Source organism: Taeniopygia guttata, chromosome 10, assembly GCF_048771995.1.
Source record: "Taeniopygia guttata chromosome 10, bTaeGut7.mat, whole genome shotgun sequence".
In the NCBI taxonomy this organism is placed as follows: domain Eukaryota; kingdom Metazoa; phylum Chordata; class Aves; order Passeriformes; family Estrildidae; genus Taeniopygia; species Taeniopygia guttata.
In genome coordinates, this window is record NC_133035.1 from 12,009,753 (window position 1) to 12,028,002 (window position 18,250).

The 18,250-nt window shown below is 41.3% G+C and overlaps 1 long non-coding RNA gene across 6 annotated transcripts in view; it reads left to right on the forward strand.

The window, feature by feature from the left end:
- LOC115496651 (uncharacterized) overlaps positions 1–18,250 on the forward strand; it is a 152,784-nt gene that overhangs the window by 28,109 nt on the left and 106,425 nt on the right. Inside the window, exon 2 of one of the 6 annotated variants that reach the window (XR_012057528.1) lies at positions 2,732–2,866. The exons of the other annotated variants lie outside the window; for them this stretch is intronic. This is a non-coding gene — a long non-coding RNA (uncharacterized lncRNA). The remainder of the gene's footprint in view (positions 1–2,731; positions 2,867–18,250) is intronic. 6 annotated transcript variants of the gene reach the window in all.

Genomic DNA, 18,250 nt, shown 5'->3' on the forward strand with positions numbered 1-18,250 from the left:
CGGCACTTGAAGCAGGGACTCTATGAAGTGAAAGAAACAAACTGGTACGGAGAGAGATGGAGTGAGATGAAGAAGAGCTTCCCCCTTTCCTTCCCCCAGATGCCAGCGTGTGATGTGAGCAGTGCCACTCCCCACCACCCCCCCAAGCAGCTCTACAGCCTGTGAGCAGCCTCAGGAAGGTATTTAAGAATGAAAGAAATGATAGATCAGGTGCTGAAGGAGAGGTTAAAATGTCTGTTAGCCTCGAGTCAGATAATAGTGTGTATGTTAGGGATAAACAGACGCACAGCTGTCCTTAATCTTTCATCATTCTGTTTATATACAGAAATAAATGTGTTTCCTCAAATGTAAAGTTACTGTACTCATTTAAACAAACATTATGTGTATATGGGAAATCTCAGCTTTTATCTAGTCCAAAAAGGCAACAGATATTTAATTTTCTCCTACTATAGAGGAGCTTCTGGAAGAATGATCTCTTAGCCTTCCTTTAAGATTTTGTGCTGTCCCTTGAATAACCTCATGAAGAGCTGAAACAAATGGAAATTCCTGTGTGAGCAAATAGCAATATGGGGATTAAACAGAATTCGTGTAATTTCCCCAGTAATAGATTGCCATTAAGGAATGTGAGTAACAAGGCAAGCTCTCTGCCTGCACTGAATAAAGGAAATCGTGCCGGCCCTGACCCTGCAATGTTTTTTCACCAGGGGGTTGAATTTCAATTTCCATATATGATTGAGGTTTTTGACAGCTGGAATTTCTGTAGTGCTGGATCTAAACACCTCTGAGAGTGCTCTAGTTCGCACCCCTGCTGTACATGCTTGCAGACAGGTTGGGTTTTTTTTGTACTTGAATTCCCTTCACCTCCACATCTGGCTTGTCCGTGTTGAACCGATAAGGTATCAGCATATCTAAGCCAGGAGCACGTGAATGATCTCTTCTTGCTCTATTCTTCCCCTCCCGTGGTTTGTAAGTGTTAAAGCACTCATCTGTTCTGGCAGTTAATGCATGCAGCCTCTCAAAAGCTAATATCCTGTCATAGGCAGCACAAACCGGCTTCATCTGGTTCACTGCTTTAGCGAGGGGTTGGGAAAATCGAGGTGAAATGAAGAATTCAGCTCCCGGCTGGGAGACTGGCGCCTGCCCTGCTGCAGAGTGAAACGGGGAGATTGCACAGAAGATTGTGCTGCTGACAAAGATCTGCACTTTGTTGCTCACAACAAATTGGCTGTAGCTCTTTGTCCCACTCTGCAGCTCTGTTTGTGAACACCTCTGTTTGAGGATGTAAAATGCAGATGCATAAAACCTGCAATGAATTGTAACTTGGCAGAGATGACCAGTAACGGGAAGAAAATTTGATTTTTGTGTCTGCAGAATCTATCGTCCTATACTTTTGGAAGTCTGATTAGTTTGCTTTGGTAATAAAAAATAAATAAATTAGTCATTCGGGCTCCAAATGCTTTTCTGCCCTGATAGGCTGAGGAAGGAGTTAATAAAAACAATTCAAAACCCAGTCTCCCCCAGAGCCTGAACAAAATCTCTTGCACCTACAGACAATCTGGCAGAATTAAGCTCTGTCATTTTACTGTCAGCTGTGCCTTTTCCTCTGCGTTCCCCTTAACGTTTTCACAACTTTCCCTCCCACATCACCCTGTGCTTTAACAATACAAAGAAGAAGTGAGTGCAAACCCAGATGAACCTATGTTTTAAAGTTCAGAATTCCGCTTTGATCTCGTCATCTCCAGGGTTTTGTTTAATGATACACCCTAAATTACAGATTTTCTTATGGGTACAGTGGGAACTGAAAGTGTCTGGAACTGGAAGTGACTTGTGATGCATTTCTTGGCTCCCCTGGAAAAAGCAGTGGGAAGAGTGCTTTTGGGAATCACTATTAGATCCAGCTCTTGCTGTGCCAGTCAGTGACTTTTTCTGGGGAGATGGATGGTGGAAATCTCCAGAAATACTGTGCAGCAAAGGGAGAGTAAGACTCTTTACCTCTTTAGGGGGCCAGATAGGATTTTAAAACTGAGGAGAAGGGGACAAGGCCAGAGGCTCAAGGGATGGTGACCTCTCTGAATAGATTTCTTCCATTAGGAGGGATTTTTGCAATATCTGGAGAAGCTCAACATCTCAGCTGTGTGTATCTCCAGCCTTTGGGAGTCAGCAGAGGAAAGCCCTAAGGCTGTGACAATGCTATTTCCTTTTGGACTTAAATTCTGTTCAATCTCGTCTCAAATGTATGATGGTGATAATCTTAACTTCCTTTCTGTTGCTTCTTTTTATGCAATAAAAATGTTGGCATCAGACCTAACTGTATCTTCAGTAGTAAAAGCCAGAATCTGTGACTCTGCCAGAGTGTCAGAGCTGCTGCTTAGGGATTGAATGCCTGGGGGAGTTCACAGGGCCAATAGCAGGGATGGATGTATCACAGACCTGCCTCCTGACTCCTCACACATCACTCTGGAGGAAGTTATTTCAGAGCTTGTGTGCCCTACAGCCATGATTCTGGAGCTTTTGATTGTTAATAATACTCTGTAGCCACCATCTGAAAAGTAATATCTATTGCTCCCAGAGTCTGATCTCATTGAGGCAGTCACCTTGGCAGACCCACTTGGTTCTTGTACCCATGGAGACAAGGCAGATGTTCTTTGCTGTCTCAAGGAGTTAAATTGAGTCACCTTGCCTCCCGGTGCTTACTTAATTTTTGTGTTTCTTTTTCTGTTTTCTGCCCAAGATAACAGTTGCCTGCTGCTGCCAACAGCTCTGTTTAGTCTCGTGGAATCATGGCAAATATGCAGTGTGATAGACCTTTGTTTGTAATCAGCTGCCTTTTGTTACGTGGTACCCCAGAGTGCTGAGCACACACAAGGTAGGATAAAGATGATATATGTCTATTTGAAGTTGAATTCCCCAGCTTGACTGAGTGTCATATTGCCTTATAAATAACATCTGACTAATGTTTTGAAGTTGAACCTACAGAGTTCCACTTTGTGTACTTGTGTTTTCTATAAAACTAAGGTTTTTTTACAGTGATCTCCTTTTAATGATCACTCTTCCTCACTAATGTTTTGCTTAGGGAGTCTTTTCTCAGCATGAATTTAATAAAATAATGCACCCAGCAAACCAAGTGGTCTGGCAGTCATCTAAATCTTGTTCTGCAAAAGGCTTGATGAGGCCTGTAATATTTTCTGAGCTATAGGAATAGCCTAGAGATTATGAAAATGAAGATATATCAATATAAATCAGTGATCAGTAAAATAATTTCTTTTCTTGTTACTTTATTCTTGAACAATGCTTTCAACAGGGCGGTTACTTCAAAGAATGATGCGTTGTGAAAGTGAGCAGCTCTTCAGTGGAAGGCTCCCAGAGGGACATGGTTCTCAGCCTTTGAAATCTGTGCCACTTCAGTCTGCTGCAGCTCCTTTGTGTGCCTGGCCATGCTACATACCAAAGGTCCCCACACCTCTCCTGTGTAAAGGCACACCTTGGAGGGAGGGGAGGTGGCTGCTTTCAAGTTGACAGTGAGGAGCACTTTGCTCTCTATAGAAACTCTTAGAGAAGCCTGATTATGTATTTAACATTCTCCTTATGTGTAGTCACAATATGCAATTTTAAGAACTTTTGTTACCAGAAAGTTCTCTTTGTAGCAGGGAGAAATGGGATTATAGACTGCTGCTGATTTTTCTACTTGTGCTCTGCTGCTGCTGTTGGCTTAGAGTGCAGTAAATGTAAGCTGAATTGAGCTGTCAATCCCTTTCAGGGTGACTATCAACCTCCTATCTTCACATGGTAACTAAGCTTGAAAGGTGTATAGGTCACTCTTTGGTAATTTTCTGATATCACCCATCATTTCATAATTGTACTGTGATTATGTTAGAGAGGGTGAGGGGAAAACATGTAGAACAATGGAACTTCTGCTTAACTGTAATTAAAAGCTTTTATATTTGTTGAATGCTCTTTTTAGTTTGGTAAATACCTGTGCTTCTTTGGTTGGCAGATACAGGACACATGGCAGGGGAGCAAAGGATGAATTTGGTGATCTGGGTTTATGTTAACTTTTGGGTTCTGTGAGTGTTATCACAGAAAACAAACATTGGAATCTAGTGGTCACTGCTGGTGAGTTTTCCTCACTCTATTGGCATGTTCTGGCCTGAAATGCAATTTCTGACAACAACTTTGCTTATTCTTCTCAGTCACTAAACAGCTACAGCATCTTATGTGTGGCTCCTACAGCTCTCCTGACAAAATTTGGGGAATACTTGTAGCCTCTTTCCATTAAAGGATTTTTTTTGGGGGGGGAAATGTAATTAAATTAGTGTTCATAGGGTAGTGTAGCTATTTAGGGGTTATTAGACACTGATGTTGGGTGATGACTAAGCAGGCAGATGTATTCACCCTAATGGTTTTCCTGTCCCCATCTGATTTAGAGGAGCTGTTGTTGTCTCTCAAAGGTGGAATCTTAAGTTCTGCTGATGGGATACATGCTGGGCACTTCTTTCTTTCACAGCCTTCCTGAGGCATGAAAAGCTGTAAAGGTTTCTCACACAGGTACTCCTTTCTATTGATTTGTCCTGCTGCATTAAGGTGGCCACACATGAGAATCTCTGCAGTGAGGAGGCAGATACTGAGGTCCTCAGTGCAGGTTACAAAAGGAGAATGTGGAGCAGAGCAAATGGGCTCTGCTCTGTGGAACAAACACTTGGTTTGGGAAGTGCCCATGGCACACGGTGGGAGTGGGGAGGGGCCACTGAGCTCAGTGTGCCCATGGCTTTCTGTGCTTCCCTCTTCATGTGCAGGGATTCTGCCTAGAAAGACAAATCTGTCTGCTCAGGAGGTGACATGTAAACCCCCTTGGCTGTGATAGACAATACTTGTGGTTTTATGACTTTCTTTAAAATTCATATTCCTTACAGAACAAAGGAACTGTGTTGGTCAGGTGGAGCTTGTGGGGAGGAATGTGCTTCTTCACGGGAGCAGCTGGGAAAGTGCAGCTTTTCAGAAGCCTCAGGCAGGGCAAGGAATGGGAAAGACATTGCTGGAGCCAGAAGCCTGGAATATGGTAGTGAGGGTAGAGTATGGACCAGTCAGCCAGGCTTCAGGGGATGTTGCATTGTGTGTTCTGCTGCAGTTCAGTCACCAGCTTAACCAGAAACAGACCTGGAATTAAGAGCCTGCCTGGAGGGACTGAACACGTGGAGGGAGGTTTGCTAAAAGCCCTTAAAACACTTCTGTTGTGCTTTGCTCAATCAAATGAATTTAAAGGAATGCTTGTGTTCTATGTGGATGGTCAAGTGTTTTTAAAATATTAAAATGTAAGTGTTGTCATCTTTGGAACATAGATACACCTTCTAGTTTAGTTGTCTGTATTTAAGTAGCCCACATTCATTTACAGGGTCAGATTGTTGGAGATTTCAGTTCCAGGCTAGAGCTTTTAAAACTTCTGGACTTTCCTATGCTTCTTTGCTTTTTGTTTTTTGGGGGTTTTGCATGTGTGCTTGTTCTCTAAAATGAAATTATACAAAGCTGGACTCTTCAGTTTCTCTCACCTGAATCAGTGGTATCAAACTGCTGCAATAACACACTGAAGGAGGGGAGAGAGTTTGTACTTGCATCTCTTGTTGGGTTCTCAGAGATGACTGCTCTGCTCTGGGTGCAGCTGAATTTCATAGCACAGGCTGAATGCAAAGGCCAGTGCTATGGTCCACGAACAAAACAAGAAGCAGAACGTGGAATTTATTTGCAGGAATTTTAAAGAGTCAATGAACAAGGCTTAATAGAAGCAATTTTTTCCAGTCCTTTCTCTGTGCAAATGCTTTTATTGAATTCCTGCAGAGCACTTACATATGTCATAGCTTGTGACCCTGTGCTGTAAAACACTTTGATTCCCTCCAGAGGAAGTGGTCTCGTTAGGAGTCGGACCAAGCATAGATGAAAACACAATAATTCCCAGAGTCTGACTCCAGCTGTTGCTTAGTTAAAAGCTACTTTTCTGGCATTATAAATGTAACAAAGCAAGACAAAGAAAAAGAGAAATCCAGGACATTCAAAAGTGACTGAGTTACTCTTTCATTTGAAAAAAGTATTTTTTTAATTGAACATGAATGTTTGTTACTTCTAAAATACTTTTCATTAAGATTTTTTTCCCTATAAAAGAAAATCTCATTTCTCATTTCAGCCTGTCAGATTTGAAACCAGAGATTTCCTGGTCAAACTACCTCTCCCCTGACCTCCCTGAAATCGCTGGCATTTTTTCTTGGTAACTACAGAATTTATCTCCTAAAACAGATTCATTGTTTAAGGCTTAAATGCTGGTGGTGTTTAGGAAAGCAGCATTTGGGTTTTGTGGAAGTGAGGTCTTAAAAATCAGCCCCTAAGACTTTTTATAATTACTGCTGGCTAAGTAGTTTGACAGGACAGAGGGGGTGCTCTCACCCTGCATGGGAGCCTCCTGCATCTCTCCTCTTGTGCTCTGAAATCACCGAGTGTCTGAGCAAAAGACAAATCTCCTGTGCTATTTAAAGTTCATCTTGTATGTCCTAAACATCCCTTCCTGGACTTGAAAGTTGTAAAAATAGACACCAAGGCAAAACAGGAGCAGATTTGAAGTGAAACAAAGATTTTAAGCTGCTTTTTAGATGTTGGACTGTGGGAATCCAGGGCATCCCTCTGGCTGCCCTGGCAGGTCTGGGACCCTGGCAGGGGTCAGGAACCCCCCTGTACAGAGCCCCCAGAGACACTGTCTGTGATCTCTGTCTATGGAAAAGAGTTTTCAATCTTACAGGATGAATTACCAGCTCTGAGTGTTTGATATAAGTAATAATTAAGTGTGGCACGGGTGCAAAAAGTAAAATTTTAGGATTCTAGATAAGGGGTTCAAAGGGGACAAGATGGAGGAAATTGGGTGTGTCTTGTCCTTTTCCTCCTTCTTCATGCCCTCCATGTTGTGTTGGCATTTTTCTGTTGGTTTAGGCTGGGGACACACTGTTCAACGTAGGTGACAGATATTGGCACGTTATTGTAAATCCAGCACAGGTAGTTTCTGGTATTTAATGTTTGTAACATCCCACTGAGGGCAGAGCCCCACACGCTGCCCTGCAGGACAGAGCTGCGGCAGGGCAGCAGAACATGTTAGAGATAAACAGAATAAACAACCTTGAAACCAGCACAGACGAATTATGGCCTCTTTGGCTACGGGGCAGAAAGACAGAGACTTTCTACAATCTTGGAATCATCAACACCACAGATTCCGACATTGGACTAAGATGGTGCTTAATTTAACCATCTCATCTGTGTTAGTCCTGAGCCTTGCCTGTGACCCAGAGGAGAAGTGAGGGAGCCTTCAGCTCTGCTGGAAGTCATTATGTGTGATTATCTCTGCTCCTTGCTCTGCAAAAAGCCTTCCCCAGGTGATGTGATGGAGTGGGAGGAAATTTCAGTTTTAACTGAGGCCACTGCCTGGATTTTTGTACTGTTGTGGCTCCTCCTGTTCCCATGGTTTGCAGAACTGGGTCCCACCAGCTCTCAGGCACCTGTTGGACTTTCTAGACTATTGCCTGCCCCTCAGACACACTACCAGTGTCCTTTCCTCATAGGTATTCTTCTGAGCAAAATGAAGGAAGGAATCATTATCAAACAATTCCAGGAATGTTTGAGGCAGAGAATTGTAGAATAAATTCCTTAGAAACATAGATGATGTGAAAAGGACGAAAAAACACAATCAATTTTGGTTTGGTTTTTCCTTTTTTTTTTTTTTTTTTTTTTTTTTTTTGTTTGTTTTTTTTTGTTTGTTTTTTGTTTGTTTTTTTTTTTTCCCAGTTGGGTATTTCCAAAACACTATCTCCATTTTTCCAGCAGTTCAAGAGGGAGGTCAGCCCCCGTGGCTTCAGGGCAGGGATGCAGGTTGCTGCATTGCTACCTGATGTTGAGGCAGATAGCAGTGGTGCCATACCTGAGGCTGTGTTTTGGCAGTGTCAGGAGGGAACTGAAGAAAAATGGCCAGAAAAGCACTTGTTGCCTGTGACTGGGTCATAAATATTAAAGTAGGGGCTCCCTACTTTTGGAAGGCACTTGTTGATCCTCCAAAACCAATACCAGAGGGAATGAGATGGTCATCACTGATTGTCCACTTGAATGTTTTAATTTGAACTCTTTAATCCTCCTGGCTTTGAATTTTGTGCAGAACAACTGATTTTGCAACAGCGAACTTGAGGGAATCAGTGCATCCTTCATTTATAAATGCCTGGCTGGGGTGCCTCCAACTTCATGTTTTCTGTAAAAATGCAGACGCAAGAGTATAGCTAAGATATTTCTAATGCTGTATTCTCATAAAAATATTTAAAAAATTATAAACTGCCCATATACTTGAAATATGTTTAGGTGAAAGGGGCATTTGCTTTAGTACTACAGTTCTAAATTAAATGTATTCTGGATGGAAAGACCTAGAATCAAACATTGAGCATCATCTACCACTGAAAGTATATTTTGACATTTCTACAGCTTGCAAGCACACACTTCACAGGCACTGGAAAATTATGCAAATGCACAGAGCCCTTTGGCTGATTTGCTGCTTGTTGAAGTATTTGCTGTGAGTGTATAATATACCTGTCAGGTGCTCATGGTAATGACCATTCAGAGGTGCTCAGAGGTTTCAGTGGTGGGATTAGTGTTACCAACCCCCAAAGGTACAAATTCTAAGATTCATCCTGAGAAGTTTTATGCTTACAAAATTCCGTGTATCTTTTGTGCCTTCTGCTAATTATATTTTGGATACTGCATGAAGCTGCTCGGGTCAGGGCTGAGGAGAAAAGTCTGGGCCTGGGGCACAGCACCTTGGTGCTTTACTGGAGGAAACTCCACCTTCCCTGCTCTTTCTTGCAGGGTGGGCAAGAAGCTCACATTTTATTCACATAAAATGTCTGAAGTTTGCATAGAGTTTGTGTGCTGTCTGTGTCTCTTCCTTCTGGGGAATTAGAACAACCTCTTCGCAATTAAAAGTAGTGTGGGAGAAAATCAAGTCTGCATCAGAGGGATCTTGGCTGAATAAACTTCAAGGCACCTCAGCTTGCTATGGCTTGGCACAGGGCTGATATTGTATTTTGCCAACAAAATACAGCTTCTTGTGTCCTAAGCACTCTTGCCCTAATTTTGAGGGTAGTATTGTGCTATATTTTTCTCTCTTAATTATAAACTCTACATAGTTAAATTCAGAGGATTTAATCATAATTTTGAGTGCAGCCAGGGTGTTTCCTTCTAGCTTCATTGCAGTTCTACTATTTGAAGTATAATATGGTAGATTCTAGGTTTGTTTTAATGTTTATATTGAGATACATTGTATGATACTTTCTTACATAGAAGATGTAGATATTCAAATATACTGTTGGAAAAAAAAAGAACTTGTTTTCTGGAAACCAAAGACTGTGCACAGCCTCAGATTTAAGCAGCTTTTTCTCAATTTGATAATGGGATTTCTTTTGGAGCAAAAAGACTGTTTTTGGAGGTGATAGTATTCCCACTGTAAGGCAGATAAGTAAGTAAAATCCAGGGTTGTAATTCCAGAGCACTGCATTGCTCAGGTTTTTGTCCATGCAATTTAAATTTTCTTCTGTGTGTTGTACATGGATCACGATTTATACATTAAAAAAGTGTTTTCTTGCAGTTGTTTATCAGACTAGGCAGATGCTACTGCACAAAGAATGTAGTGCTATTGTTTTATCACACAGATACTCTTCTGTATGGAATTGTGTTTCTCTTCTGTCTGCAGTGCATTTATTATCATCACTGAAAGATTGTTAACATAAGGTAAATACCACATTTACTGGAAGGCTAAAGGCAAATTTAGATTTTATTAGAAGGAGCCTCCTTGGCTATCAGCTGTGCAGTAGAGGAATTTCAGTGCATAACCTGCAGGGCAGCTATCCTGATCTAAAATAGACTTTTTCTTAATTACATACTGAGAAGGATCTCATTCCCAAGCAAATGGCTTGTCCTTGAACATGAACTGAAGGGTAGAAGTTGCATGTTTTGGCAGAATCCAGACACAGGTTGCAAATTCCCATTTAAAACAAGTAGTAGTCTGCTTCTGCGAGGGTTTTAGAGTATTTGTAAAGCCTTAGAGGACAGTTGGCTTGGTTGCTATGTTTTTTAAAATACAGCAGAGTATTTTTCCTTTCCATAGAAGAAAAGGTACATACCAATGAAAAAGATATCGCTGCGAGTTTGTTTTTCCTGGGGATGAAAAAAGAAAATGAATATTTTTCCTGACCTCCCACCGTGCCCTAACTTTTTAACCAATGAATATTCCAAAAAGGAGACTTCTAGGGACCTGAAATACAACAGCTTTGTTGCACTGAGAGGTTTTTTTTTTGACAGCCCTTGTGCTGTATGAGTATGACTGGAGAATGACAAGGCAGGAAAATCCTGGCAAAGTACCCAACCACTATCCCCAAAGTTGCTGGTGAATCTGGCTACTTTCAACTAATGCTTAAAAGGCAGTATTCAGATATTTTTCTTAGGCAGAATGCATCTCTGCTGTAAATTAAAGACACTCACAGGTGGCTGGTGGTCTGTGTGAGCTCATGACCAGCAAGAAGTTTGGAGGATGTGGGGTTTGGAACTAGAAAGGTGCTGGCCTGGGAAATCAGTGCTTTGTGCACTCCAGCATGGTCTAACACTGTGTAAGGTGAAAACTGCACGTGGGGATGGACAGCAATTACTGTCAGAGATAAAAAATGATCCATGGAAATAAGAATGCAGAAATCCACTCTAGGGAGTGAAGCCAATTATCATCTCTGAAAAGCTAAAAGCCCTGAGCACTTGAGGGAAAAGCTCTCTCCAGTAGCTGTTGTACAAGGTTCTGTATCCTTCATGAAAACTCCTGAAAGCATGGTCTTGATGGGCCACCTGTACCTGTGTATATAGCTTGTAATTTAACCTCATTGAGAGCTTTGTGGAAGCTGGTGTGACAAAACAGCAGATTCATTTTTGCCTTCCACTGAAAATCATACCTGTGCTACAGCTAGTTCAGTAATTGTGCCTGCAGAGTGTGTGTGGTGACAACAAATGTGTCTACCTTTCTACCTTTTTAAAAGTATTAGTTGTGGGGGTTGTTTTTTTTTCTTCTTCTTTTTTTTTTTTTTTAATTTTACATTTTATTTCCTATTTTTCCCCTCTCTGATGTCTGTGAGTGGAGAAAGAAGTTCCCAGGTTGCAATGGTCCCAGACTTGCCTGAGCACTGGGAACACAAGGTGCTCCCACGTCCCTCCCCAGGAAGGGTGAGGTGCCCAGGGAAGGGCTGCTGGAAAATCTAGTTGGTGGAAAGGGTTGTGGTAAAGGTGCCCTGTTTGGGTTCTGCAGATGCCTTGAGTAGACCTTCCTGAGCTGAGGTGTCAAAAATGGGCAGGAGCAGCCAGTTCTGCTCATGGAAGGAACATGCTGCTGCTTCAAACAGGTACAGAGCATTTCTGTGAGTGATGAGCTGCAAAGTTTTAACATGCCTACTGCTGCTGTTTGACAGAGAAAAGCTACCCAGGGGATGAGGTTCAGACAATTACCTGCATTTGGGATGTTTAAATAAAACCATGAGAAGTGTGGGATAATTTCCTTTTCAGTGAGTCTGAAACTAAAATAATTTACAGCTTTTAATTTTTATTTCTTAGATAGCTGCCAAAGCCTTAATGCTGTTGTGTTATACATTAAAAAAATATCTGTAGAAGAGTTTGTGGGAATGGGCTTATTTTTTCTTTTGTTTTATTACTTGTGTTTTACACAATGTATGCACAGAAATATGTTCTTTTTAATGAAACATTAGTGATTTCCCACTGTGGAAAAGACTGGCTTATTTGAGTCTGTCACACTTGTCTGATATTAATTGATTAAATATTCATTTGCTAATTTCAAATCCTATGGCTCTGTGAGCACACTGAACAGCCTGCAGAGGTCACAGCCATTGCTGCTGGAGCAGGAGCATCCAGGGGAGAGGGGAAAGAGCTGCTGTCCATCTGGCACAAACTTCCCCGCCCAGGGGCACTTTTGTGCTCCTCTGTGACATGTCCTGAGCTCTGCTCTGGGGCTTCTGCCCTGCTTGTTCTGCCCTGCAGTGCAGCCTCCCCTCAGGCATCCCCCAGCAAACGGGTCCTGTTCTTCCCTGCTCCCACTCCCCTCCCAGTTGCAGACCCAGAGCCTTGCCCTAGGTGGTGAGGGATTTTTCCATCTCCCCTCTCCCCAGGTATGATCTCCCACAGGCTGCCCAGGGTCTGGTTGTGCTTTTGGGCAATCCCTGCTCTGGCACCAGTTCATTCCTTGTACTGAACTGCAGTACACATCTTTAGGAATGAGACCTGTGTGAAAAACTGGTAGCTCTGCCAGGAAAATGGGCTTGCAATTAGATTTCAGCTACACAGGGAAAGGAGACAATAGCATTTTCTTCTCTTTATTCAGCCTGATTCCTTTTTAAACCATATTAAAATGCATCAGAAGTGCCAGCCATTATAAAATCTCAGATACCAAGCAAATGAGGTAAGTAAAATTAGTGGCAATTGTGCTCAGACTAGGTTCTACTGAGAAATATTAGCAAGATGGCTCCCTGGAGACAGCCTGGCTTTTAGAGGAAGCACTGAGACTGTTGCAGTGAGCTGATGAGGTCTCATGACTTAGTTATGAGACATCAGGTTCTTATTTTAAGACTTACATTATCAGAATTTCAATATTTTGCGTGCCACTTCAGGTATTGTCTTAAGGCTCTCTCTTGTTGCTGATTTTTGCTCAGCCCTACTTGAAAAGTGAGCCTGAATTTTTGTAGGCGTGGTACAGAAGCATTGCTCTGCTTTGGGCACTGTCAGGGAACATTGCTCTCATAATGGAACCAAACCAAAAAACTTTGTCCAAGTAGGTCCCAAAAACTGGTAAATCAGGGCAAAAATAAGCAATGCACTGAGACAAAGGGAGGTTTGGTACTTCGGGGGAGTTAAGAACCACATTCAGCATCTTTCCACTGTCCAATGTAGTTAAGTATTGATATCACTTGGAGAAGAGTTTGTAAATTTTGTTTTTTGCATCCCAATTAAAATACACAAGATTTAAAAAATTGTATAATGAATAACTTGCACCTGTCTGTTCTTTTCAGATTCTTGAATGAAAATGTTATTTCGAGGCAGGCATGTATTGGTGGGTGCCAGTAAGCAAAGATTAGGCAGTGAGAGCTGTGGTGTTCTTAAGGTGTCTGAGCAGTGCTGGAGGGAACCCCAGGGGCACGAAGGGTGATGAGGGGATTGGTGAGCAGGAATGGCTCTGAAGACATTGCTCCTTGACTTGGTCAGCAGTTTCTTACTGCCCTGGGCTTGGCTTTTTGTGCCTGTTCCTGCATTTTGGGGTATGGGTTCTCCAGATGCTGGTATAGGGGAGAGGTTTTGGTAGGGAAATGGGTTAAAGACCTGAAAATAAAATTATGCATCTGTCTCTTGTCTTATCTCCTTTGCATAGCTTCCAGTTTCTGGGAAACTTGTAGAGTTTTAATATTCTCAGAGTGCAAATAGAGCTCAAATTGGTGTTGAAAAGCTGCTGGGAAAACACAGAGCTGGACAAGCGCACATGTGTAGTATGATTGCCTAAGACTTATTTCTTGTGGGGGATTAGACAGAAAAATCTACTTTGGTCAGAAGCTTTCACATAAGGGATGCTGTGCCTGTTCATCATGTGTGCATGAAACTTCAATTTAGCATTAACTAACATGAAAGGGGAGAGTAGTTTCCCATAATATTAGTTAAGGGGTGCAACTCTTTTTTCCCCAGGTTTTTAAAGAAGGAAAGCATTTGTGGAAATTTATGGGCTATAGAAATTAAAAAAAAAAAAAGATTATGAATTTTGTGGAGTTCTTGTTTAGTATTTGTGCTCTAGTCATTTTCACAAGGTCTGGTTATCTCTTAAAATAATAAACTGGGCTGGCTTGTTTATAGAATGAATTTTTGTATGTAGCGTTCAGCTACAATGGACTGGTCAGGTGTGAGAGCGAGGGGTTTTTTATCTCCTAAGTGTGAGGTTTTATAATATGAGCTGGGCTGTGCTTGCAGAGAACTCATCAGTCTGTGGCTAAGGTCAAGAGAAACAAATGCTGAGTGACTGAATTTTCTGAGCTTGTAAGTTAACAGACACAGTGCTTTGATTGACTTCAAACTGTTCATAATATATTGTTCATGGAAGAATCTTCTGTTTGAAGAGTACTGCCAAGATGTGACTATAATGTGATTTTCTCCTCCCTCCTTTTTTACAATATGCAATAAATAATGGTAAAAGACATCGTGCCTTGAAAGCACAGAGATGAGCGATTAGGAAAGGTGCTGATTTTTGGATTACAAGAACTTCAACAGTGTTCACTAATGAATTGTTACAGCCAGATTTGTCCATGCTAGCACTGTTGGAACCAGAGAGTTTCTAGAATTACTGTGTGGGTTGCTGGTTTCAACAGAGTAGCAGCCATGAGCATTAGATAACCTCTATTGAATGATGGATTGGTGTATAACTGTAATGCTTCACCAATCAATCTCCTACTGATCCTGCCTCCGAGGATCAATGCTGTTGTGAGAAAATTGAAGAGGCTGCCATTATTTATACAGCAGAATTGACCATCTCATAGAAATATTTTCACTGCCTCTTAAATGTAGAGTTTTTCCATCAGTATTCCTGTAGACTTTACCAGCACTCAAATCGCTTGTGTGACCTACCATCTAGTACAGGAAATGCTGCTAATCACAGCCTGTGTGCACACCTTTCTGCTGGGCCTTCACTGCCTGTGTCTTTCCTTCTGCTTGTCTAGATTTAGTAGATAAGCTGGAGATGATGTAATTTGACATTAATAATGTGAGTCTTGGTAGAAGAAAAGGAGATAACTTAGTCTAAGTAGATTTTATTGAGTTCACATGCTTTCTGATTACATTGCAGAATTCTGATATTGATTGTTTGCTAAATTGATAGCTTTCTTGCAGGCACGTTACTAAATTTTCTTAATGTGCCTAATCCATCCATACACATCCACTTAATAAAATGAGGGTCTTCTTTCCCCATGTGTCTGTACATGCTGTCAGCAAAATCCTGCTGGAGAGATGAATGGATTTTCAGGACTGATGTGTGTGTCAGAAGAACTTGACTTGGAAGCAACAATTCTTGAGTCAAAAACATTCTAAAGTCTTGCTGCTTTGTACAAGATCCAAAATGCTTAGTGCCAGTGAAAACTGAAGGTGCCTGAGTTTGCTATGGCCTTATGGAGCCAGGTGCTCACAAACACCCTTTTGCCCCATGCCTGGATCACTTCCTGCATTAGGATTTCTGAATACATCTTGCAAGTAACTTATACCATAGGAAAAATTAACTTTGAGAAACACAGCCATTCATTCTAGCCTGACCAATTTAAATGCCTTAAATTAATGCAATTATTTCTAGACAAGTAATGCTCAGTTGTGAGTTCTTGGGCAAACAATGCTTTAGCCAGCTCTCTCTCCATTGCTGATTGCAAAACACAATCAACAGAACTCTTCACCATGAGACCTTTGCTGAGATAGGAGTTTCTTCCAAATTAAAGCATAGAATTACCCAATAGTTTAAAAAAAAATACCCTTATAAAGATTACAAGTAAATGAGATTGTTTTATTAGTTTCTAAGTTGAAACCAAGAATACTAGAAAATTTCTTTGTATTGCTGAGTGTGGCCTGTGCCATAATTGGGAAACATGTTCATTTGAAGGGATAAGTGCATTTTCTCGTTTTTTAATTCACTCTACTGTTTGAGCAGCAAATTGCTATTAGCAAGTTTTACGTATTGGCTGTATCCAAAACATTTGCAGTAGAGCAGGAAGAGGGAACCTTTCCTTTGTTCACAATTAGAAAAACTTTCGAAATACATTGGTTTTTGGGCTAAAAATTGTACTAATTCCAGAGAGAATTAGAAAAATGTATCTGTTTCCTTATCCCACCACTTGAAAATTGAGAAAATTGTCAAGAAAAACAATTTTCTGAGAGCATTTTTGTGCAATTCTTTCTTAGGCTGCAGAAATCCATAATCTTGTTGCTATTTCAGATTTTTCTGGTAGGGTGAACAGATCGAAGAGCAGAGGTGATACAACCAAGTCAATAATTGTGCAACGTGCGAGTTATGGATGCGTCTAACTGAACTCATTGTTACATCACATCACTTTCAGAGTCAAGATCTTTCTTTATTTCACTGCAGGTGTCCATTTAGGGGGGTTCTGTGAGGTTGTTTGAGACCTCTGGAAGAGCCTTTGTTTAACATGTCAATTCATGTATTGTTTTAGTGTAAAATGCAAAATTAATTTCTCAGCCTTTCCCTTCTCTGGCAGCAATGCTGACTCCCAAAGCAAGGATACAAGAGCAGTTTGTGACTGAGACTGAACCTGGTGATGGTCTATCTCAGTGACACAGTGACATTGTCCTTTTCCTCCTGTGCTACTGTCTGATCAAATTAAAAGGAACTTTCTGATCAGCCTTAAATACAATGTTGTTGAGGATATGTATTAATTTTTTGGGCATGGAGACTAATTTTTATCTTAAAGTCACATTTTACCTTTAAAAATGCATAAAATTTCTCTACTCTGTTTCCATTTCCTATTTGCCAGTGCTATCACAGGTGGGTTTTTTTATGCACTTGTGCAGCAATCTCATGTTCTATAATTAACATCTACAAGCTATTTGATATTCATAGTGTAAAATATTTGTTTATTAGTTCAGCAAATATATATTAATGAATTTTGAATCATTACCTGGAAAGTATGTCTCCATTCGTTATTGATTTAACTGGAAATTAATCTCACAGGTCATCCAGCCTAAAACAAATTTCTTGCAGTGATAAGAAACCTACAGTTATGTTTCAAAAATTAGATATCTGAAAAGGCTTCTAGTGTGTTTAGCTAATAAGGTTGTGTATGAGCTGCTTGCAGTCAATGCAAGTGTGAGACAGGCTGTCAGTAATTAGTATGCACTGCCAGACTTTGATTATACCAGCTCTTTGACCTATTTTTAACAGAAACTAGGGCAGTCCTTTGGATTGCCTTTCCCTGTCCCCGGACACCCTGCTGTGTTATGTGCTTCATATTTGACATTATAACATTCAACCGCAGTGCCAAACTGCAGAATATCCCTTGGGGGTTTTTATTGAAACAGATGTAGCAGATGTCTTCCCACTCTGAAGTGCACAGTGGTTTCTGATGGCAGTCACAGAGAAAATGATTTTTCTGCATTTTTTAGTAAAGGTTGCTATAGTCCACAGCACCTTTTGTAGCATACTCAGCTGAAGGTTATTTAGGAAATAATTTTCAGACTGATCTGAAAGATCCTCTCTGCCCCCACCTTGTTCATTTGCATCTCAGGCTCAGGTTTTGGCTAATGACTTAATAACCATTTGGATAACTGGGAGATCACAGTATCAACAGTTAAACTATTGACATGTGCACACCATTGTGGACACATACTGGGAGTTTAAAAAATATCTAAAAGCTACTGTCAGGAAACGCAGCAATGCATGGCTTTGCTAGGTTTTAAGGTGCTTTGAAACAATTGCAGCCCTGCAGACTTCAACTGCTTCAGGACAAGACCAAAACCTTTTTCTTTGCTCTATTTCAAGCAGTTTCCTAATGTCTCTGTGTACCTTTGGGGAACTGGGAGTGTGTGAGTGGCAGTTTCTGCAGGAGCCAAGCAGGCAGATGAACTGAACCATGCTGAAAGAGGGGAAGTGAGAGGTTGGCTGTGGATGTGAGAGTGGGCAGAGGAAGAGGAGGAGGAAAAGCAGCAAGAGCTGAGAACTCTGCCTAAGCAGGGATGTGTGGAACAGATGCTTGGGGCTGGAGTGGATATTTGCTTCATAAAGAGTTGAATACTGAAATGAAGGGCAAGAAGAGTGTGGGAGGAACAGAAGGCTTGGCTAGCAGAAACAAAATCACCTGTTTGCCTGCATTTCTTTGTGCTGCTCAGAAAAATCCATAGACAGTCTGTACAGAGGGATTGTGTGACTAATTCTCCAGTGAGTTTTCACCTCTGTCAATCCCTAATCCTCAGGAGTTGGCCTCCTTTCCTGTTTCAACCTTTGGGAATTGAGACTGATGGGTGCCATCCACCCCTCCTTTTGTGTGCTGCTCCTGTCAGAAGCCATCACCTACTCTGGTGGTGGAATGCTGTCCTAGATGATGCTGCATCTTTCCCTTGCTTTCATCCTCCCTGTACCACCTCCTTCTATTAATTGAAACATTTTACCATC